Genomic DNA, 24198 nt, shown 5'->3' with positions numbered 1-24198 from the left:
TTCTCCCTTCCTCTCTGAGATCAATAAAAATAATATATTTTTTTAAAAGAGTAGAACTGCTAAAGTTCTATATTCCAAAGGGTACTTTGAAAGTTGGACGGTGTATTCAGTAGAGGTAGATACACTCAACTGGAGTATTTGCTCCAGTCGCTTATGCATTAGTTCTGTGCACACTTTGCAAATTTGCCTACTTATTTCCTAGAAATAATGTCAGAAGTGATCTTTTTGAAAAGATTTTTCTTATTCCATATTCTGTGGAGCCAAATGTGTTTTGGAGAGAATAGATGAGTATTTGGGTGACTATTTCAGAACTGAAGATAGTCAGACTGTCATGCATTTGGTTGGAAATGAGTGTCTAAGCACATCTACCTCTCCCACCAAAATGAACATACAATTATGCAAAGCATTAATCTACACTAATAAAAGAGAAACATGCAAATTGGTATCATTCTGCTATGCCCACCAGCCAATCAGGATGAGTATGCAAATTACCCAACAAAGATGGCAGTTAATTTGCATATGCAGGCACTGAGCGAAAGACTGAAGACGACTGAAGACTGAAGACTGAAGAGGCTTGCCTTCTTGTGGTCAGAGCAGAGAAGCCTCCAGGCTTGGCTTCTCTGCTGTGGCCAGAACGAAGGCCTGGGTCCTGGGTGCTGGAGGAAAACTGGTGCCGGCAACCAGGGGAAAGAAGGCCTATTGCACAAATCTCTTTGTGTAACGGGCCTCTAGTAAATCTATAACAGCTCTAGCATAAAAGAAGACTGCCTGAATGTCCAGGACAGTTTGGAGAATATCTGGAATCTAGGAAACATATGTAGGGGTTGTTATAGAATACAACCCAAAATATATATGTAGGAAAAAGACTGCTTCTTAGAAAGTCTTAGTTAGGATTTAAAAAGAAAAATAAAAGAAACATGGAAGAAAGCGATAAAGTAAACATGTGCCCAACAATGCTTTAGCTTGGTGATAGTCAGAAAAAGAATTTAGAAGAATGCAACAGGGACACAACAACATGTTTCAAATATTTGTAGAGAAAGTTTGGATAGCTGGGATGGTTCATCCTCAGCTTAACAGTATGAAAGGCAGAAGTTACAATTCTAACTTGTCTCTGACCTTGAAGTCTTAACTCTGCATGAGCTGCACTGACCACTAAACTTCAGGCAAGCGTCCAGGAGGAAGAGATGAGACAACTAGAAACTGTGTCCATTCACTTATCATCTTGATTTCTTGAGCGATGATTTTACACTTTCTGTACAATCTCTTTGGTGGCAAATAATGAACCAGGATAGAATAATTGCTTTAAATACAAATTCAGGAGTCACAATCTCTGGATTTAATCCAGATGTTGCAAGTTAGTAACTGTGCCACATTAGACAATTACTTATGCTCTTTTTACCTCACTTTACTTATCTGTAAAATGAGGTTATATTAGTATCTACCATTTGGGGTTGTTGTGAAAATTTATGGACCCAGAACATAAGTAAGCACTACATTTGTTTTTTACTAGTATTATAAAAATTATGACTGTTAATTTGACAGAGTTGAGGAAGTTAGTGTAAGAAAATAAGGACATAAGAAATAAAATAATAATAAATTAGAATGTTAAAAGATTTGAAAGATAGGTTCATTATCTAATCAGACTTCCAGTGGAAGTGAGAAAATAATTAAAGGGATAGTAGACAATTTCTCTGAGCTGAGTATCTCTATTATTATACTAAAAGAGATCCCTGGGTACAAAGGAACAAAATAAAAGAGAACACAAGAAATCTCTTGTGAAATTTCAAAACTATAAAATTCAAGAGAAAAAAAAAACTTAAAAATTTCCAGAGAAAATCACAGCTTACTTATAAGTGAATGAAAACTAAATTTGAATGAGGCTTCTTATCAACAATATTGTAAGCTAGAGGTCATTGATGCTTTCCCTTTATAGTTGTTTTTTTCAGGAAAATTACTTTGAAACAAAATACTAGGTAAAATATCAATCAATCATGGAGTTAAATATATCTTACACAGTTATATTTTATTTTATTTTTAATTAATTAATTTATTTTTTTTAGACATGGGGCAACCTTTATTGCTGAACAGAAATGCCCACCAGGGAGCCTGGCTGGTGGCCCCGTGCCCAGGCGGGAGTCCTGGGTGAGGCTGGGGGTGCAGTGACCACCACTGCCCCACCCACAGAGGGCGGGGAGCTGGGGGCATGTGCTGGGTGGGAGGCTGAGGACCCAAGGGTGGGAGGTGTGGGGGGTGCAGAGGGGCCGGCCAGGCAGGGCCCAGCCCAAGGGAGGGGGAGGCTTGGTCTCTCACTGGTCAGGGAGGCTGGGAGCCAGGTGGGCAGAGCGATGGCCCTGCGGCCCCCAGGGCATCTCCTGGCAGGCAGCCCTCCTGGGGCGGTGGCGGTGGGGTAGCCTCCTTCCTGTCCAGGGCTGAGGGATGAGGTAGGCGTGGGCTGGCACCCTGGGCCCTCACAGCCGGGGTTTGATGTGCAGAGGTTTCCCTGAGTCCTTGGCGGGGGCGCTCCTGGTGGTCAGGGCCCTGGGCTGGCCGCCTGGGCTGGGCGTGGACTGCAGGGAGATGAAGGAAGGCAGCTTGGAGAGGCCTCCGGAGCCCTTCCCCGCAGAGGCAGCCTCCTCCTGGAGCATCAGCTCCTCCTGGTCTAAGGAGGGGGGAGGGGGAGGGGGAGGAGAGGGGAGGAGAAGAGGGGGAGAAAGGAGCCTTTGATGGCAGGGGACAGGCTGCAGCTGAGGAGAGAGGGGAGGCCAGGCCAGCAGCCTCCGAGGCGGGGGAGCTAGGCGTCTGCCTCGCAGGGCACTGGGAGGCCGAGGGCTTCCTGGGCCCATGGCCAATGGAGGCCCTGCTCCTGGGAGGTGCGCTGCTGGGCTCCGGGGCTGGGGGTGCAGATGCCTGGCGGCCGGGGCGCTTCTGGTTGCGGTGAAGCAGCTGGCACTGGGCGCCCCGGGGGCAGGAGCCCCTGTGGGAGAAGTCGGGGCACCGCAGGGTGTGCTTCTTCTTGCACTTGGCGCCCAGCGGGCAGTAGCCTTTGAGGAAGTAGGTGCAGACCTCCGCCTTCCGAGACACGTAGACGTGGCTGTAGGGGCAGTCGCTGTTGCTGCAGATCCCCTTCAGGAAGTAGGAGCACACGGGCATCTTCTCCTTGGAGACCTGGTGGGAGAAGGGGCAGGTCCCGTCCATCTTCTTGCAGGTGCCCCGGAGAAACCTGGTGCACACGGCCACCTTCTCAGGGTCGTGGATGTAGGGGCAGCGCTCGCCGAGGTTGCACCTGCCGAAGCGGTTGTAGTACATGCAGTACTCCTGCCCCGCCCGAAGCCGCCTCTGCCGGGCCTGCCAAAGGACGGCCAGGCTGCGCTGCACGGACCGGCTGGCCAGGGAGCGGCTGCAGCTGCCAGGAGGGTCCAGCCGGCCTGTACGCAGGAGGGGCCTGCAGGCCCCCTCAGCACTGGGCCGGCCAGGAGTCTTGGCGAGCTTGTTGGCTGTCACCTGGTAGAGCACCCCTCCGATACAGCGGTAACCTCTGTCCCGCCAGCGGGGGGAGCCGGGCTGGACTCTCCCAAGGGCAGGGCACAGGCGATTTAGCACCAGGGACCTGGACAGGGAGAGCTGCCGAGCCCGCCAGGAAGGCATGGACAGGGGGAAGGGGGATGCGCTGAAAGGCCACACCGGGGTCTTCTTGACAATGGGGTACCGGGTCTTGATCACTTTGCTGGTGGCGGGGGCCTGCAAGGCATTGAGGTTGGAGGCTTCCTTGATGGGGAGGTGGGCGCGGCCAGGAGGCAGGCAGCACAGCTGGGGCCTGGTGACCTGCATCAGGCCCTTGGGGGGGGTCTTCATCTGGACCGGGCCGCTCCTCCCCCGCAGGGCCTGCCTCCTGCGCAGGCTGAACTGGCTCTTCGCGGTGGCAGTTGGCGGGGGGCTGCTCTTCTTGTCCCCAGGAAGGTTGGCACTCCCCCGCCTCCTGACGATCTTGGTGCGGCTCTTCACTTTGTAAGCCCAGAGCCCTGGGGTCTCACTGAAGAGGGGCTTCAAGCCGCTGGGTCCCACTGCTGGCTTGTCCCCCGGGGAGGACATAGAAGGGACTGGAGAGAGCTGGAAGGCATGGTCCTTGCTGCCAGCCTCCGACTGCCAGCGGAAGGAGGAGCAGGAGGAGGCCGAGCGGCTGGAGGCCTTCCACTGGTACTGGCTGCGGAGAGCCCCCGCGGGGCACACGGCCGGCTTCTTGGGTTTGGTCTCTGGCTCGGCTCTGGGCGGCAGCTTCTCGGCTCGCTCCGCTGTACACACATTCTCCGCAGCTGCTCTATCGGCTCTCCAGTCCCCAAGGAGCTGTGCAGCACAGCTGGCCACAGGGGGCGCGCTCACCTTCAGGGTCAGGGCCACGGAAATGGCGCTCTCACTGACCGGCGGCTGGGACTCCGAGAGGCTGTCGCTCAAGCTGCTCACAGACTTCACCACCCGGGGCTTGCCGGCCTCCTTCTGGCAGACCAGCTGGCAGTCCTCTGTGCTGTCGGCCCCCTGGGCCCTTCCTGGCTTTGAGGGCGGGCGCTGCCCGCCAGGGGGCTCGCCCTCCCCTCCCCGAGGCCTGCGGTCGCTCCAAGGAGGGTCCTCATATTCTTTTGAGGAGCCTTGGGGGACCCCTGCAGCACCAGCCATGCTGGGCTGGGACGGGGGTTTGATCGTGATGACCATGCTCTGGTCAGCACTGAGCTGGACCTGCCTCTCCAGGACATACTGCTGGGGGTGGGGGTCCTGGCTGCCTCCAGCCTCGAGGGTGGGGTGCGCAGCACAGTCTCCGGGTGGGTCCAAGGAGTCGCCAGGTGGGTCCAAGGGTCCTGGGGGTCGATTCAGGAGGGAGTATTTCTTCCGCCACGCAGGCCCATGGCTCATGGAGAAGCCCCTCCGGCTGGGACGAGGGTAGGGGGCCCCAAAGGCCCTGCTGCTGTTGTAGACAGGCGGCTGCCAGCGGCAAAAGGCTGAGGGGCCTGGGGCAGGGGTGTTGCCATGGAGGTTCTTGTAGTCATCAATCAGACCCTGCAGGAGGTGGATCTGCAGCTGTAACAGCTCCTTTTCCTCCATCTCCTGAGTCTGAGAAGCCTGGCCAGGCCCCTGCGACTGCCCCAGGACCATTTCCCTGTGGGCTGGGCAGATGGAGCGCCAGAGGCTCAGAGAGTGCGCACTGCAGCCAGGCCTGGCCGCCGCTGCCGGTCGCCCTGGCAACGCCTCAGCCACGCATGCGCAGAGCAGAGGACAGGCGTGGTCACTGCGGGACTGGGGAGACAGCCGTGGGGTCACGGGTATCCGGGACAGTACGAGTCGCCGCGCAGCCCTTCACAGCCTCCGCCTGCCCCCCTCTCTGTCCCGGTCTTGACCAGCCTAGCCGGCACCCCTTTGAGAATTCCTCACGTGTTGGGGTCCAGCTCCAGCAGGCCCAGGGGTTCCCAAAGGTGTGGACAGAGTCTATGAAGAAGGAATGACACGGAGACAGCGTTCAGTTGATCAGCAGCCTAGTCAGGTTCTCTAGCCAGGTTCTAGCCAGGATCTCCAGCCAGGTTCTGTTTTTTTTTTTGTCTTATTACATCTGTATTTATACCAGTTGATTTTAAGCCTATCAATTTCTATTCCAAAGGTCAGGGCGTTTCTTATCTCCATTCCAGGGAGTAAAGATTATATAGCTTAAATGTGATTGTTCGTAGTTAAAGTGATTAACCACCTGCCTGGCACTTAGTTAAGGGGTTTTATTCCCTCCCTAACTTCAGGGAAAAATCCCTACCTGGGGAAACAACCTTTCTTGGAGAGGTGACCTTCGTTAAAACACATAGCGCCAAGGTGAGCAAACATATTAAGAACAGTATGCCATATACGCCAGGCCCTTTGAAACATACGCTGTGCAGATGTTTCTTCCCTGCAGTGACTATGTCACGCAGAAAGGATGGACCAGCTTCCGGCACTCCTGCCAGGCTCCCAGGGGGCCAGGGGTTGGCCTTCGGGGACCACTCCTCTCGGGTGCCCCCTCACCTGTACCCCACGCAGAGGTGAAGCAGGAAGTGGTTGGGAGAGAACTGCCCTAGAGGCCCCCGTGGGTCCTTCACCCCAGCATCTCCCCCGCATCGACCCACTCTCCAACTTAGCCGAGGCAGATGCTCCCAGAAGGAAATGCAGAGCAGGGCCCAGTGAACTCGGAGGCCAGGATATGAGCAGGGGTTGCGGTTGGGTCCCCTGGGGGCGAGCAGGAGGCAGCCGATCCCTGATTCTCTCGCTCCCTCTCCCATTCATTCTGAAATCCATAAAAATATATATTTTTTAAAAAGAAAATGGCTCTGACCAGTTTGGTTCAGTGGATGGAGAGTAGGCCTGCGGACTGAAGGGTCCCAGGTTCGATCCGGTCAAGGGCATGTACCTTGGCTGCGGGCACATCCCCAGTAGGGGGTGTGCAGCGGGCAGCTCTTCGATGTTTCTCTCTCATTGATGCTACTAATTCTCTATCCCTCTCCCTTCCTCTATGTAAAAAAATCAATAAAATATATTTTTTTAAAAGAGAAAGAAAGAAAATGTCATTGGTCAGCTGTTCCCTGCATCCCGGCATTCCCAGGAGACTCCCAGGACCATCACAAGGGTGGCGAAGGACCTGGAGCTCCTGCACCTGAAGCCCGAAGAAGTCCCCTCCCTCCCCTGGCCCAGCGGTTGGGCTGGGTTCTGCGCCCACCCGTGGGGAGCTGGGCAGGACGCCTAGTCCAGGGGCTAACCTTAAGCACAGGGCCCTATGCCTGCGGGCAGGGATTTCTGTGGCCAGGAGCCGGGCAGAGACGAGGGCACAAGCCGGGGGGGGGGGGGGGGGGGGGGGGGGGGGGGGGGGGGGCACAGTTATATTTTCAAGCATGCAATGACTCAGTAAGTGTAGGTCATAAGCACTCTTTCAGACAAAAGAAAACTTATTTGAAAATAAAATTAAGCAAAACAGAAAAAGAATAAAAAAGTAAGACATGAGAGACAAAGAGCCGGGGAACAAACCTAGGATTCCAATGAAATAAAATTCTGAACTGTCAGCTAATTGGTTAGGATGCCTTTGGCTATAAGTAGCAGAAAGTCCTAACTCAACTGATTTAAACAATAAAGAAAATGTATTATTTCAAGAATCAGAGCATTCTGAGTTAGCAAGGCTCTAGGGTAGATTAATTCATTGGATCAGTTGTTTTTTTTTTTTCACCAAAGATCTAATTTCTTTTCAACTTTCTACTCTGCCACCTTCTGAAAAGTTGCCTCCAGATTACAAGATGGCCAAAACGAAAAAGAAAAAAAAAATTTCTTCCTCATGCTAGCCCTTTCTCTCTACTTTTAATCAGTGAATAAAACTATTCCAGAACCATTAGCACATTTACTCTTATTTCTCATTGGTCAGAATTGTATTCATATATATCTTCAAAGCAATCACTAGCAGGGAAAATACAATTATCATGACTGTTAAGACAAAACAAAGTTTCATGAGGGTGTGCATCTGTCCAAAAACATCAAATGCATGCGTTAAAAAGACAAAAAAGAAAGTGACCGGTTTTTTTTTTTTTTTACAAAAATGAGAAAGTAATGAATGTTAGATTAAGATTCATGATTTACAAATGAAATTGGTACAGATGTAAATTTACAAGTTAAATTGGTACAAATTAGAACCAAACATCAGTTAGCTCTATGAAGCATATTCTCAAGAATAAAATTGATAACATTACACACATTTTATGATTAAGATGATCATGATTAATGATGAATAGAAGAAGGCATATTCCTTTTCTATAAATAAGAAAAGAAGTGGGAATTAAAAATTCTAAGAAGAGAAAAAAAGAAAACCTGTGTTAGGTCACTATTCAAACATAAAACAAGGTAAAATGTTACCTGAATCTGAGCATTTGATGGACATGTATAACTCAGAGTCCTGAACAGGAAACACTAACCCACTAGTCTAGTAATTTAGAGAAGATTGACAGATGCTTGAATGAATGCATAGTCATTTGGGATTTATAATAGATACAGTCTCTAATCAGTTCTCCATGATGTATTTCTTTGTTACTCTGAAGATAATTTATCTCTTTTATAGAACATTATGTTTATAGACCAACCTTTGTCAATTAATTTCTTTTGGAAAATCATCCTGAAAGGAAATGTAAGTTTTAAAAGTACTTCTTCAAAAATTAAAAAAAGGTTTCAAATTTTTTATCTTTAATAGACATAAACACTCTCTTCTGATTCCTATGATACATCTGAGTCAGCTTTACACCTTGGAAACTTAAGCTATTTAAGTAATAGGCAGTTTAAATAAAATTGAACTCCAGCTATAAATCATAACTTCAGAAAAAGAGTGTAGGAATTAACATCTATTGTATTGAACACGTTAAAGTTCAAGCATTTTTTTCCAGGCTTACTACAGGTTCTTTGTTATAATTAAATTTAAGTAAAGTTAAATGTATTATAATTTTTTGAAATTTGAAAAATTGTCAGTTCATTAGCCATCCCATGTCTGCATAGCTATGGTGTATCTTAACAAAATTGTGTCCCTCAGCTAAACTGAGTACCACAGCAAAAGCTGTTGTTATTTAGATGTGATTTCGCTCATGAGAATCTGGGTTTGGCTCATTAAAGAAGCTTAGGTATTGTAAGGGAGGAGCCACTGAAGCCAAAGCCTACTGGTCGACCTCAAACAAAGGTGATAGTACCAGTTTCTGCCCTCTTGAAGACTTCCACCTACCTCCACACACATACACAAACATGCACATCTAGCTGAGGAAGGCCAGTCCTTGCAGTGGCCAGTTTTAAAGGATGAATTAGAAATCCTCCAGGTGAAGAAGTTGGCAGATGTGTGTAAGCAGAGTTTTGTGGCCAGAAAAATACAAGTTCAAAGGTTTTGATAGTGAGTGAATAGAATGAGTAAAAGGAACTGTATAGTAGGACTGTATCAAATAAGATAATTTAAGTGTTACACAAACTAAAAGCATTTCTATGCTTCCTATTGCATAGAAACCTCATGAAATAATCAATGTAAAATTGCTCTGGAAGTTGTAAAAGAATACTATTAATGTTAATAATGAAATGAGATATTTCAAAAATAGCTACAGTGTCAGATCATTTAATGTGTGTGAAAGTGAAAATATTTCTTCACATATCTTAAAACCACACATTTAGAACTACACACCATGAAGTCTAATTAATGTACTTTTTTTCTCACCTCTTTTTATATGGATGTATTATAATCAATTTTAGTCCTTTTTAAACATAGTAACAACTAGAACTTGCTGCAGCAAAGGCTTGAAGGTTTTTTTTTCTCTTTTCATCTCATTTCTTTACAAAGAAATATCTAAAATATTTCTGTTGTCTCTTCCTACCTATTTCTTCAAGTGTCTTCACCTAGGATTCATCAGTACATCACACCTAAACTAACTGCATCTCAACTTTCCCTTAGTCTCCTGTCCCTAAATCTTGACTCATCAAAAACAATGTTATTTTTATCATTGCAACTATCTTAATGAGTATTTATAATGGAACCAATGTGGTAAGAAGGAAATCTGTGAACAGAGGCATGAGAACTGGAAAGAAAGTAGCAAAAATTATTTAATGGCTGAATTGAAAAATGGCCATGCAAATGTGAATGGAAGCAATATTCTAGTTTTTGTTTCTATTGCTCCATTTCTGAAAGGATCCTGATCACTGTTTTGTGGTGATTCTCTTTTATATTCCTTTTTCCTCCAGAGATATTCCTGACCTTCTTACTTTCCAGAAAAATAGGTGGGTAAAGAGATAACTGTAATGAGAATTATTAAGCTTTTAAAAATTTAGTTGTATGTAGAATTAAGAAAATCAAGTCAAAGTAGTGGTATTATAAATTGTTAAAAAGAGAGACAGAGATAGAGCACCATTTGTCTTTAGGTTTTCTTTTTAACTTTTTTTTTAGAGTTGGTATATGTCTTTTAATTAGCATTTCTTATAGGGCAATGACCTGCTTTCTTTAAATTTATAATATTTTATTGCTTCATGGGAATAATAAAGCCTTTATCTGGTATTTTTAATTGTTTCTAAGACCTACTTTATTCTCTGATCCTATATACTGAACTGGCTAGCTCCCTTTTCATAGGAGCTACCACTGGGAATAAAACAGCAAGTACTCTGTAGGGAGAAGGCTGAACAAGACCTGTGGACAGTCAGCAATAGCAGTCATGACTGAAGTTATATATATATATATATATATATATATATATATATATATATGCCAGTCTGGGTATAACCTTTTAGTCCCAACATTATGATAATGTATTTATCAATTGAAAAATCTTAATTATAGTCAACCCAAAGAATGTTGATAAGTTTAGGTTAAATCTTCCTGACAGTATCTATATAAGCAATCCATATCATAACTGGAGAAAGGCTGGGAAAGAAATCTCACAGCATTTTTATTTAAAGTGCTAGTGTATTAATCAGGTTTCTCCAGATAAACAGAACCAATAAGATGGATATTTATACACATATATATATGCATACACACACACACATATATCTATACTAATAAAAAGGCAATATGCTAATTAGACCAGACATCTTCCGGACAAAGCCACTGTGGTGGGGGCCAAGGCAGAGGAGGTTAGGGGCGATCAAGCTGGCAGGGGGGAGCAGTTAGGGCATGGTCAGGCCAGCAGGGGATCGGGCCTAAATCAGCAGTCGGACATCCCCCAAGGGGTCCCAGATTGGAGAGGGTGTAGGCTGGGCTGAGGGACACCGCCCCCACTCTGTGCATGAATTTCTTGCAAGAGTAGACCTTCCTTCCTCGACTGCCAGCACCAGCTTCCCTCTGGCACCCGTGACCTGGCCTTCCCTCACAGCCTCAGCTTCATTCCGAAGGTCATCCAGAAAGATGTCCGGTCTAATTAGCATGTTATGCTTTTATTATTATTGATATGTACATAATACTAGAGTAGATAGCTTTAGTTAAAACTCAGTGATGTATATTAAATCTTCAAAAATTAAAATAAAGAGCCATCAACAAAGAGAAGGTATATTTTATCCAGAGTCACATAATCCCTGACTATTATCATCTATGAGTCAAAGAAATTTTCTATTCATTAATTTTTATTTAACAGAGGATACATATGGTTATTTACATTTATCTGTATTCATGCTGGGCTCAATTTAACTATCATTTGTAAAAATAATCAAGTACACATTGTATGCAGAAAGTGACCACCCATGCGGAGTAATGATAGCGTTCCCTTCCCAGCATTTGTATGTAAGTGGACAGCTCCAACTGATTGGATAGGGGGTCTGTCATCTGATATAGTGTCAGCGCTTTCCTCAAGGAGAGCCTAACGTACATCCGACTCCGTGCTTTGCTGCAAAGAGAAAGTTAAAATTGTGCTGATATTTTACTCACTCTGCACTTTCCATGTTGGCAGCTTGGCTTTCTGGCTGGTTACTTTAATCATTTTAAGTGCTTGAACTAAGAACCCATTTAACACTTTCCATTAATAAAGAAAAATGTAGTCCAGGAATACCCAGCTTAGACTCTTGGAGGTCATATAGTTTAACCTCCATCCAATTCAGGGAACTCAGCGTCACTGGTCTGACAGGTGGTTATTCAGAATCTGCTTAAAATCCTCCAGTCACAGAGAGTTCTATAACTTACAAAGGCAAGAAAATCTCCTCATGTGGTTAAACTAGCAGAATCAGTTCTAATGTTTGGACATTAAACAATTGTATCTGTTAGGACAGATTCATATGCAAATGACAGAACATCAGAACAAACAGTGGTCTAAACACACCAATATCTTTTTTTATTTTATGCAAAAAAAAAAAAAAAGAAAGAAAAAAAAGTTTCCCAGTAGCAGTGAAGGGTTATTATGGAAATTCCACAAAGTCCTCAGGTACTCAACGACTGAGGCCCTTTCAGGTCCAGGCTGCCAAACGGAGGCCTTTATCTGCATGGACCCATATGTTCAAACTCCAGTTCTTAGGTTTAACTTCCAACCAGCATGTAGGGTAAAGGAGCTATCTTTTAGAAAAGATTTTAGAAAGCAGAAATATTAGACTTCTACATATGTCTCACAGTCCAGAATATAGTCACATGAAAGTTCTGATGCAAAGGACACCAAGAAATTCAGTCTTTGATCAGGCTACATGCTCAGATAACAGTGGTAGGTCCTATCACTAAGGAAGATGGGGCAACTGTGATTCGAGTAGCATAGGGGCTGACAAATGTTTCTGCTAAGGGCCAGAGAGTAAATATTTTCAGCTTTGTGGGCTATATGATCTCAGATGCAAATACTCAACTCTGCTGTTGTAGTGCAAAAGTAGCCATAGCCAATATAGAAGCAAATAGTTGTGGCTGTGTTCCAACAAAAATGTTATTTGCAAAAAGAAGCAGTGGACCATATTTAGCCCAGTTGTTAACTTACCCCTGGAATAGATGAATTCAAAGCTGTGCCGCGTTGCTTGATGTAGCTAAAGATATTTATTTTGCTGATAACCTTTGTTGTATGTTTGGTCACAATATGTGGGCAACTAGATTCTTGGTTCCATTTTACATGAGATGCTGATTAAGCAGTGATTTTATTTTTTTAAACTTTTTTAAACATTCATCTTTGATATGGTCTACTTTTTCTGCCATTGGTAAATTTGTCAAGTATACCTTCAAAAATCACTCAAATCGCTAATAAAAATGTTGAATAAGATAGCAATATGCTTGTTCCAGAGATTTCTTTCACAGTTCCACAAGTAAATATTTATTGAACATCTATAATATGCCAGGCACTGAGTCATCATTAAAGCTATAAGAGCATCGAGGATGGAGCACTTGTCCTTTAGCATCATGCAGTAGAGTTCAGAGTTAAAACTTGGCAGCAGATCAGATTCACACAGGGAGCTTGATCAAAGTGTGGATTCCTGGAGAAAAACTGGGGGCATTTTAATTCATTTGATTTATGGGTTAAAGGTCAAGACATCTTTATTTTTAGTAGAACACTGGTGATTCTGATATAGTTCATGATTTGGAACCTAATGCCTACTGTGTTTTGAAAATGACCAATTCCCGTATCTCCCCTACAATATCATGAGAATCTTTATCAAATGCCTGGCCAACTTCAAGATACACTATATCTGGCCTCTGATTTTCAAGACTCGTATTCCACTTGTTGTTCTTGTTGTTTTACAGTGAGATTGATTGGTAATCACTTATCTTAGTTAATAGTGAGTACATTGTTTCTTTCTAAGTAATCACAAATAATAATGTTACTAGTTACTAATGCTTACTTTGTATCTTGATCTTGACACAGTGCTAAACACTTTACACATATCACCTTATATAAACCCCACTATCTATGAGGTAGTACTATTAGTAACTATATTTTACAAGTGAATTAACTGAAGGTAGAGAATCAAATAATTGCCCAGGGTCAAAACTCTTTCAAGTAGCAGAACAAGGATATACATGCAAGTTCATCCCATTTCAAAGAGACTGTTTTAAACCATTTCTCCTACCATGACTTCAAATCACATTTTCAACATTTATTTCTGGATTTCACTAGATTTGCATAAGATTTATTAATCCATGTGAACCAGACTCTACCCTCCCCTCCTTAAAAAGGCAGACACAAGAGAACAAATACTACACCAGTCTGTATTCCCACCAGCAGTGCACTAGGGTTCCCTTGTCCTCCCATCCTTGCTAGCACTGGTTTGTTGATTTTTTGATGATAGCCATTCTGGCTGGTGTGAGGTGATACCTCACTGTAGTTTTAATTTTCATATTTCTGATAATTAGTGATGTTGAGCATTTTTTTCATACATCTATTGGCCATCTATATGTCCACTTTGGAGAAGTGTCTATTCAGCTTCTTTGCCAATTTTTTAATTGGGATGTCTTCCTGGTGTTGAGTTTATAAGTTCTTTATATATTTTGGAAATTAACTTCTGATCAGATATATCATTGGTGAATATGTTCTCCCATACAGTGGGTTCCTTTTTCATTTTGATGATGGTTCTTTTGCTGTGCAGAAGTTTTTTATTTTAATGTAGTCCCATTTGTTTATTTTCTCCTCAATTTCCTTTGCCATAGGAGATATATCAACAAAAATATTGCTATGAGAAATGTCTGAGATTTTGCTGCCTATGTTTTCTTTCACGATTTTTTATGATTTCATGACTTACATTTCAGTTTTTCATCCATTTTGAGTTTATTCTTGTGTATTGTGTAAGTTTGTGATCTTGTTTCAATTTTTTGTTTGTTTGTATCAGTCCAATTTTCCCAACACCATTTATTGAAGGGACTGTTTTACTCCCCTTGACTCTTTTGTCAAATATTAATTGACCATAAAGGCATGGGTTGATTTCTGGGATCTCTGTTCTGTTCCATTGATCTATATGCCTGTCACTATGGAAAACAGTATGGATTTTCCTCAAAAAATTTAAAATGCAATTGCCATTTGAATATATCCTAAGAACTCTAAAATACCAATCAGAATGAATATATGCATCTCTATGTTCACAGAATTGTTTACAATAGCTAAGATCTGGAAATAACCCAAGTGCCCATCAGTAGATGAGTTGATAAAAAAGGCTGTGGTACATTTACACAATGGAATACTACATGGCTTTTAAAAAGAAGGCACTTTTACCTTTTGCACAGCATGGATAGAGCTAGAGATTATTATGCTAAGCGAAATAAGGCAGCCAAAGAAAAATACCATATGATCTCATTTATATGTGGAATTCAATGAACAAAATAAACTGACAATCAAAATAGGACTATAGGCATGGATACGTGGAACAGACCGGTGGATTTCAGAGGGGAAGAGGTGGAAGGGACTGGAAGAGATTAACCAAAGAACACATATGCATACATTCATAGCCCATGGACACAGATAGTAGTGTGGTGGAGGGGGGCAAAGTGGGACGGAAATGGGGGACATCTGTAATAGTATCAACAATAAAAAAGAATGTATACTATATAATTTATTTTATAGAAACTAATAAACAAACAAAACAAATCTATTCCAATTAATGTCAGGATAGCAATTGCCCATGGAAGGGAGCAGGCAGGGTCTTTTAAGATGCTCATAATGTGTTTCTAATCTGGCTGCTGTTACACAAGTGTGTTACATGAAAACTAACTCATATCAGAACATGAAGGCTAAGTCCTAAATAATAAGAACAGATAATAAAGAACATGAAAGGTCAGAGAGAGGAGTGACTATCCTTGCTGTATATATAGCACAATCTTTCTTAAAAGCAAATTTCATAATGCCCCTTCTATGTTTGAAGTCCTCCAGAGGCCTTCCATCAGTTCTAGAGCAGGTCACACACTCTTTGGCAGAGAAGAGGAGGCCCTTCTTGATCTCATGTGTCTTTACTACTCCAAGTCCCCATCAGCTCATGTGTCCCTTTTCCAGGAAGCCATCTCTGATGGCATAACCTCCAATATTCCTAGTTTGGGTGAACTCATAAAATTTGGGGTATATTTCTCTCACTTATGCATTCCCCTCCCTGTGCAATTTTGTAAACTTAAATGCCTTCCAAAAGACACTTTTAGTAGGCACAGTAAGCTGCCCACTCAGTACCCATTAACCCAGTCTTTCTTGTCAACACAAACTAGTTTTATCTAAGTATTCAGCTTTCAGGGAAAGTTACTATATTCTCAATTCAGAGTCAATCCTAGATTACTATATTGGTTTGCTGCCAGTAATTGGTTTAGGGATAAAAAAAAAAAAGGTGGGAGGGAGACATAATTCTAGCCAACAAGACATGAAAGGATGTCAACTGTGTGGTGAGAAACTCCCAGTAGGATTCTTCACATTTAAAAAGTGACAGAGAACAGACTTCTTTCTTTGGGCATTGTTAAGTCTGGAAATTCTGTAGGAAAATGTGGCAGCAGAAATATATAAAGAAGCTGAAGTTTCTAGGTCTTCATTAAATACATGAAGTGAAATCTGGAGCTACCTTGCCTCAGGACTTTTTGTCATATTATCTGCAGTTAAAAATATCTTAAATGATACAAAATTGACTTTTTTATTTTTTTTGTATTTTTTTCTGTATAAACAGAATTCAAAATGGTTGCATCACCTCCTATTCACCAGGCCTGTGTTTTCAAGCCATGGTTTGTGAGTATTCAGAAATTTAACATTATTCAGTGAGATGTTAAAGTCAGCAATGTTATTTTCCTAATTTTTATTATTTTAATCAAACAATGGGAAAATATATACTTTATTTAAAATGGAATAATTGGAGAACCTATGAATACTTATGAGATAAAAATTTATAGCAGTTAGTATACCCCAAATAAAATGCAGTTTTTGATTACTTCATTATTTAGTTGATTTCTCATTCAATAAATGTTGGTGCCATAATGATTATTTTTACAGTTATATGGTGGTTTTGTTTTTAATAATAACATATTATTTAATTTATACCTATGATGAACAACAGCATAGAGCTCATAGAAAGAAAGCCTAATTGAGAAGTATAGAAATAATAATAACTGCAAATTTGCCTCAATGTGATCCACACAAGATCCAATTCCATAAGTTACATTTATCTATTCAAAATTCTGCTGAAAGAAATTCTGCTCAGCATCAAAAGATGCCTCTAGTACTTTGAAATTAAAGTTAAATAGATAAAATCTAGTGATGATTATATCTAATTTGGCTTTTCATTTATTGGGGAAAAACTTTCTACACCCGCAATCTGTTACTTGAAGAGAAGAGCTTGAAAATTGCAGTTTAAAAACCTTTCCTTTTATCTCACCATTAAAAAAGTTGAAATTATAGAAATCAGCTCATTGATTTTTGAAGTATAAAACAAAGAATGCTAAACAAGGTCATGGAAAGTTTTTGTATGCTTTTGTCATTGTATATCTTTAATGACACACTTCGAACTGAAGTATAGAGTTTTTGTCATTAAAAATTATTTGTCTGTAATTTTAGACTTACAGAAAATTTACAAAGTAGTACAGGGAGTACCCAGCATTCCTTTCACCTATCTTACCCTTATCTAATCATAGAATAATTATCAAAGGTAATTAACATTGGCACAACACTGTAAATTAAACTAGAGACTTTAGTCAGACCACCAATTTTCCATAAAAGCCCTTTTTTCTGCTCCAGGATTTAATCCAGGATCTCACATTGAATTTAGTTGTCAAGTCTCCTTGATCTCCTCTAATCTGTGACAATTCAACAGTCTTTTCTTGTCTTTCATGACCTTTAATTTTGTGTTCTAATTATTAGATTGAAGTTACAGAGTATTGGGAAAGATAACATGAGGTGCTGTCTACCCTTCAGGGAATAGACGATATCAATATATCTACCTGGTAATATTACTTGATTACTTAGTTTCTGTCAGGTTTCTTTACTGTGAATTTTCTAATTTTTTTCATTTGCAATCAATAAATATTTGGGGGATATGCTTTATAATTAAGAAATATCATCTAAATATACATTTCTCCAAAGAGGACATACAGATGGCCAATATACATTTATAAACATACTAGAGGCCCAGTGCACAAAATTCATGCACAGGGTGGGTCCCCTCAGCCAAGCTTGCACCCTCTCCAAACCATGACTCCTCAGATCCCCAGGATCAGGCCTAAACCAGCAGTCGGACATCCCTCTCACAATCCGGGACCTCTGGCTCCTAACTGCTCACCTGCCTGCCTCCCTGATCACTCCTAACTGACCCCCCTGCCAGCCTGCCTGCTGACTTGATCACCCCTAACTTCCCCCCCTTCAGGCCTGGTCGCCCCCAACTGCCACACCCACTGGCCTGGTCACCCCTAACTGTCCCCCCCACCAGCATGGTTGCCCCTTACTGCCCCCCTCACTGGCCTGGTCCGCCAAACTTCCCCCCTCTGCTGGCCTAGTTGCCCCAAACTGTCCACCCTGCCAGCCTGGTCACCCTGAACTGCCCCCCTTGCCAGCCTGGTTGCCCTTCTCTGCCCCCCCCCCCACTGGCCTGGTTGCCCCCAACTGCCCGCCCCCCCTGCCGGCCTGGTCTCCCCATGCAGCCTGCTGCTCAGTCGTTTGGTCATCCCTCACTAACTCCCCTGCCGGCCTTGTCGCGGCACTCAGCCTGTTCGGTCATCCATTTGGCTGTTTAGGATGTGATGGCCCCTGGCTATTTATATATAGAGATTCAATGTCACTGAACATGAGGAAAATGCAAATTAAAATCATAATGATATATCAACTCAAAATTGTCAGAATGACTATCATCAATAAATCAACAACAAAAAATGTTGGTGAGGATGTGGATAAAAGGAAATCCTCATGTAATATTGGTGGGATTGTAAATTGTTACAGACACTATGGAAAACAGCATGGATATTATTCAAAAAATTAAAAACAGTACCACCATATGACCCAATTTATTCCAAAAAACACTATTTCAAAAAGATATATGCATCCTGTGATCATTGCAGCATTGTTTACAATAGCAAAGATATGGAAGCAACCTGTGTTCATTAATAGATGAATGAATAAAGAAGATATGATACATGTACACAAAGGAATATTACTTAGCCATAAAGAAAAAAAATGAAATCTTGCCATTTCCAACAACATGGAAGGACCTGGAGGGTATTATTAAGTAGAGAAGTCAGACAGAGAAAGACAAATACCATATGATTTCACTAATATGTGAAAATTATAAAACAAAAAAAATGAACAAAACAAAAAAGCAATAAACTCATAGATACAGAGAATGAATAGATGGCTGCCAGATGAAAGGGAGGTTAGGGGGATGGGTGAAAAAGGTGAAAGGGATTTAAAAGTACAAATTGCCAGTTATACAAATAGTCATGAAGATGTAAAGTACAGCATAGGGAATATAGTCAATAATATTGTAAAAACTATATATGGTGTCAGATGGGTACTAGATTTATCAGGATGATCACTTCATAAGGTATATAAATGTATAATCACTATGTTGCACACCTGAAATTAATATATTACATGTCAACTATAACTGAAAATAAATTAATTTTTAAAAGGTTAATCCATATTTTTATGTGAAAAATTTCATTCTTTTTCATTGCTGATCAGGATACCATTGTATACCATAGTTTGTTTATACATTCACCAGTTGAATGAAGAATATCTAAATTGTTTCTATTTATTGATGATTTTGAATAAAGTGGATAGTAAACATTTATGTGAAAATGAGTTTCTATTGTATTTGTGGTTAATATCTAGGAGTGGGATTGCTGGGTCATAATGGCAAATGTAGTTTTAAGTTTATAAAAAAGTGCCAAACTAATTTCTAACATGGCAAAAACTTCTTGCATTCTCACCTGCAATGTTTTAGAGTAACAATTGCTTTGCATCCTCACCAACACTTGTTATTACCTCTTAAAAATTATTGTTGTAAATATTTCAATAGGCATGCAATTGTATCACCTTGAGGTTTTAATTACATTTCCCTAATGTCACATTTTTATGTCTTTATTTACCATTTGTATATCTTCTTTGGTAAAATGTTTAAGAGCTTTTGAGTTTATTAATATATGCATTTATTATTTATTTACTGGATGGGTCAGCTGGCCATTTTTTGTTTTCTTATTCTTGAATTTTAAGAATTCTTTGTATACTCTGGAAATGGATTTTTAAAAGTCATACATTTATAGTTTTCACTTTATTTAATTTTGTATTATGAGAGTGGGAGAGATGCTCTTTTCAGTTCTCTACATCCTTGAGCAGAAACAGAAACCACTTAAGAAGGCTTGAAGGGGTAATCTGGTTGAAAACTGGGGCTGTGGATCTTGTTTTCAAGCTGCCCCTATATAGCATGTTATTTAAAATTTGGAAACCATTTCTCCCAAATAAAACAATAGGAGAAAAGAGGAACCAGATGATGGAAACTCTGAATGGAGAGCTAACAACCCTCTCCCACCCCATACCACTACTTGGTCACTGTCTCCGAACCATTTAATAGTCAAAGCTATGGCTATGGCAGATTTCCTGGCTTCCTCTCCTCTCTCCTCCTCTCATCCCCTTCTCTCTCCTCTACTCTCTTCTTCTGCTCTCCTTTCTTTACCTCTATCATATAGACCCCTAAAATCTCTATCTTTATACCTTTCTCTGTCTTCCTCCCCACTTACCCCTCAGTAAAATGGCTAAAGCAAAGCCTCTTACCTTTTCCATGTCAACTAGTGAACTTGCCAAACCATGGAGAAAAAAAAAAAGGAATTCGTTCCCTTTCATGCCCTGAGAGTATGGTTGGCAGTCTTTTATCTGTAGTCAATAGCTGCTTGTCTCCACTTAGTAATTCACACAAGAGTGGTATCCTGGTCCCCAGATAGTCCTTTCTCCACTGGAATCCTGCCAGATGGTACTGCACAAAATTGTTAAATCACTTCCAAAAATTTAAGGAGGTTCATGACAGTATGTATAACTGTGAAAGGGTTTATGAGTCAGAAAATAATAGGACTGTATAGGCTGTAGGCAAATGTGCATTGATTCTTTCCTAGTGTTGACTCCTACTGACTTGCTGGACCTTTCTGCACTGATCTGATAACCTTGCACCTGAATTTCCCACTGCTGTTGTGCATGCCTGTGTGCATGTGTACTGTTCTCCTTTTGCTCCATGATGATTTCTCATTTCCATGCTCTGCATTCACAGGTCAGTCCTTCCCCTCGCCACAACTGAACAGGCCTCCAGGAGCCTAGGTCAGGTTCAGAGGTATGGCTTCAGGTTGTCCAGGAGAAGAGTTTGGATATCACAGCCTGCACACAATATGCACCCAGTAAGAAAGTGCATCTACGAGTGAACAAAAGAACAAACTAAACAAACTGTCTGGAGTCCTAGTGACACAAAAGATTTCTCATAGAGAAGTAAGTTGGACTAAGTATTAAAGAAGAGTTATATCTGAGATTGGTAGAGAGGTGAAGTAAATGCCCTCTTTGCTAATGCTTTATTTCTACTGGCCTTTCTCAGATGCAACAAATGATGGTGATGATCAACACCATGTCAGTACAGTGGGGCCTTGACTTACAAGAGTCCTGACTAACGAGTTTTTTGATACCAGCTGTCTCTCAGCCGATTTTTTGCATTGAGTTGATAGAGTAATTTGAGTTAACAAGCTCCTTAACTAGCTCGGTCTCAGAACGAATTAAACTGGTAAGTCAAGGCCCCACTGTACTTTGCTAGCAGCCAATGTAACTATTATCTTTCTTCCTCATCTGACTTCTAGCTTTATTCTAGATATTTTAGTATTGCTTATGTTGATTCTTCAGTACTGTTACTTCCTCTATGTTTCCACGCTGTAAATTTATAATGCTCAGTGTTGATCCTACATCAGCAGCCCATCCATTGATGTATGCCTGAGACCTTTCATATCATTTTCACCTGTTTTGATTGGTTCTATCATATGCATAGTACTTACTATTGAATTTATTTTCTCAGCATTTCTCACTTCACCCAAACCATCCTTCTTTCATGATTCTGCTTCATTGTGCTTCATTGCTGACTAACTAGCACCTTATATCACAGATGCCTCAGTAAACTGGCTAAGGCAGGTTATTCCAGGAATGCCCCATTCCTAGATCATTTCTGCCATCTTTTCTGCATCAGCACCTTGTCCAAGGAAGTTGACTAGAAAGAGAATTAACTAGAGGTCCAATCCTAAATCCTGGAGAGAGAGATCAAGTCAGTAAATGCTCTAAATCACTGAGACACAGGCATCTGCTGTTTAATGACAAGGATACTAGGCAACTTCATCGTTGTGCAAACATCATAGAGTGCACTTACACAAATTTATATGGTAGAGCCTACTACACACCTAGGCTATATGGCATAGCCTATTGCTCCTAGACCAGAAACCTGTATAGTAGGTTACTGTACTGAACACTGTAGTCTATTATAACACATTGATGCTTGTATATCTAAACATATCTAAACATAGAAAAGATACTGTAAAAATATGGTATAAAAGATTAAAAATAATGCACCTGTATACAATGTAACAAGAATGGAGCTTGCAGAACTGTAAGTTGTCCTGGGTGAATCAGTGAATGAGTGGTGAGTGAATATGAAGGCCTACGGCATTCCTGTACACTGCTGTAGACTATATAAACACTGCACACTTAATCCACACTAAATTTATAAAGCAACACAAGATCAAATCAAGCACAAGAGAAAATGATGCAATCAAGAAGCATGGTAAACATTAGATGTATGAGGCTACTGCTTGCACAACACAGCATGCTGTTTTACAGGAAACATTTTTTTTTTATAAGTAAAAGGAATACACTCTGATGTTTACCATGCTTCTTGATAAGCATAGTATAGTAAGTACTTGAACCAGTAACAGATTATTATCATTATCAAGTATTATGCACTGTATATAATTGTATGTGCTATACTTTTATATGACTGACAGTGCGGGTTTGTTTATACCAGCATCCCCATAAACATCAGTAATGCATTACTCTGCATTAGAGGGCTATGATGTCACTAGGAAATAGGGATTTTCTTCAACTCCATTATAATCTTATAAGACCACCGCCATACATGCGGTCTATCACTGACTGAGGTATCATTATGAAGCACATGGTGTACTTGCAAAGTGACATCAGGTTTGTCAGCACAGAAGTCTTTAGAGAAGCTTCATACTCTATTTAGGGGATCACCATTGAGGCTTCTGACTTTATTTATACATACAAGTGTAACCCCACTGTGGCATGGAGGGAAATTTCATGTTGTATACTTTAAATCTATTACAACTTTGTCAATTATACCTCAATGAAACTGAAAAAAACATCTGATTTACATTTTTCTAAAAGATTTAAGTATCTCTAGCAAAGTATCTACACTAATAAAAGAGAAACATAGTAATTAGCCTACGACCGCTACCCTTCCCATTGGCTAATCAGCATATCCTTATGCAAATGAACTGTCAGCCAAGATGGCAGCCGGCAGCCATGCACTGAAGCGAACAGGGAGGCTTGCTTGCTCCAGTGACAGTGGACTCTAACATTTCCCGCCTGACTTGCCGGCCTCTCAGCTGCAACTCTAAGCAACTATGTACTATGTTGCAAATATAGAAGCTAAACAAAACCCCAGAAACCGGCTTTCAGCCAGCCGGACCGCAACATTGTATCAATGTTTTCAGCAGCCGAGGCCTCACAGCTAAAGCTGGCCCAGAATAGAAAAAAAAAAAGAAAAAAAGAAGCAGTTGGGAGCTTTAGTCACCCGCCAACCTGAAAATGGCCCTCAGCCCCTCAGACAGACTGGCCAGGCACCCCAGTGGGGACCCCCACCCTGATCCAGGACACCCTTCAGGGCAAACCAGCCGGCCCCCACCCGTGTACCAGGCCTCTATTCTATATAGTAAAAGGGCAATATGCCTCCCAGCACCGGGATCAGCATGACAGGGGACAGCGCCCAAACCCCCTGATCGCCCTGTGGCTCTGTGAGTGACAGGGGGCGGGGCCACAACCTCCCTACCCGTCCTGCTCTGTTCGTGACAGGGGAAAGCGCCCCAACCCCGTGATCAGTCCTGCTCTGTGCCTGATAGGGGGGAGCTCCCCAATCCCTTGATCGCCCTGCGGCTCTGTGTTTGACAGGGTAGAGCCATAACCTCTCCATCGGCCCTGCCCTGAGTGTGACAGTGGCGGCGCCCCAACCCCCTGATCGGTCCTGTTCTATGGGTGATAGAGGGTGGCACCCCAACCCCCCTCCACGGGCCTTGCTCTGTGTGTGACAGGGTAGAGCCATAACCTCCCCATTGGCCCTTCCCTGAGTGTGACAGGGCGCAGCGCCCCAACCCCCTGATCAGCCCTGCTCTGTGAGTGACAGGGGGTGGCACCGCAACCTCCCCATCGACCCTGCCTTGAGTGTGACAGGGGGCGGTGCCCCAACCCCCCAATCGGCCCTACCCTGAGCGTGACTGAGGGTGGCATCGCAACCTCCCGATCCGCCCTGCTCTGTGCATGACGGGGCGGCGCCCCAACTCCCCAATGGGCCCTGCTCTGAGCCTGACCAGGGGCTGCACCTAGGGATTGGGCCTGCCCTCTGCCACCCGGGAGCAGGCCTAAGCCAGCAGGTCATTATCTCCGAGGGGTCCCAGACTGCAAGAGGGCACAGGCCGGGCTGGGGACCCCCCTCCCCCCCGAGTGCACAAATTTTTGTGCACCGGGCCTCTAGTCCTATATAATAAAAGCCTAATAT

General features: G+C 42.5%; 1 pseudogene; it reads right to left on the bottom strand.

Annotated features, from left to right (window-relative positions):
* Positions 1–2454: 2454 nt before the first annotated feature.
* On the bottom strand, positions 2455–5121 carry LOC139004189 (zinc finger CCCH domain-containing protein 3 pseudogene; annotated as a pseudogene).
* Between the last annotated feature and the right edge of the window lie 19077 nt (positions 5122–24198).

This window comes from Myotis yumanensis, unplaced genomic scaffold, assembly GCF_028538775.1.
Source record: "Myotis yumanensis isolate MYYU_CA2020_CCGP unplaced genomic scaffold, mMyoYum1.0.hap1 SCAF_1, whole genome shotgun sequence".
In the NCBI taxonomy this organism is placed as follows: domain Eukaryota; kingdom Metazoa; phylum Chordata; class Mammalia; order Chiroptera; family Vespertilionidae; genus Myotis; species Myotis yumanensis.
Note: the sequence above shows the minus strand (reverse complement) of the source record. Positions and strands in the feature narration are given on the sequence as shown.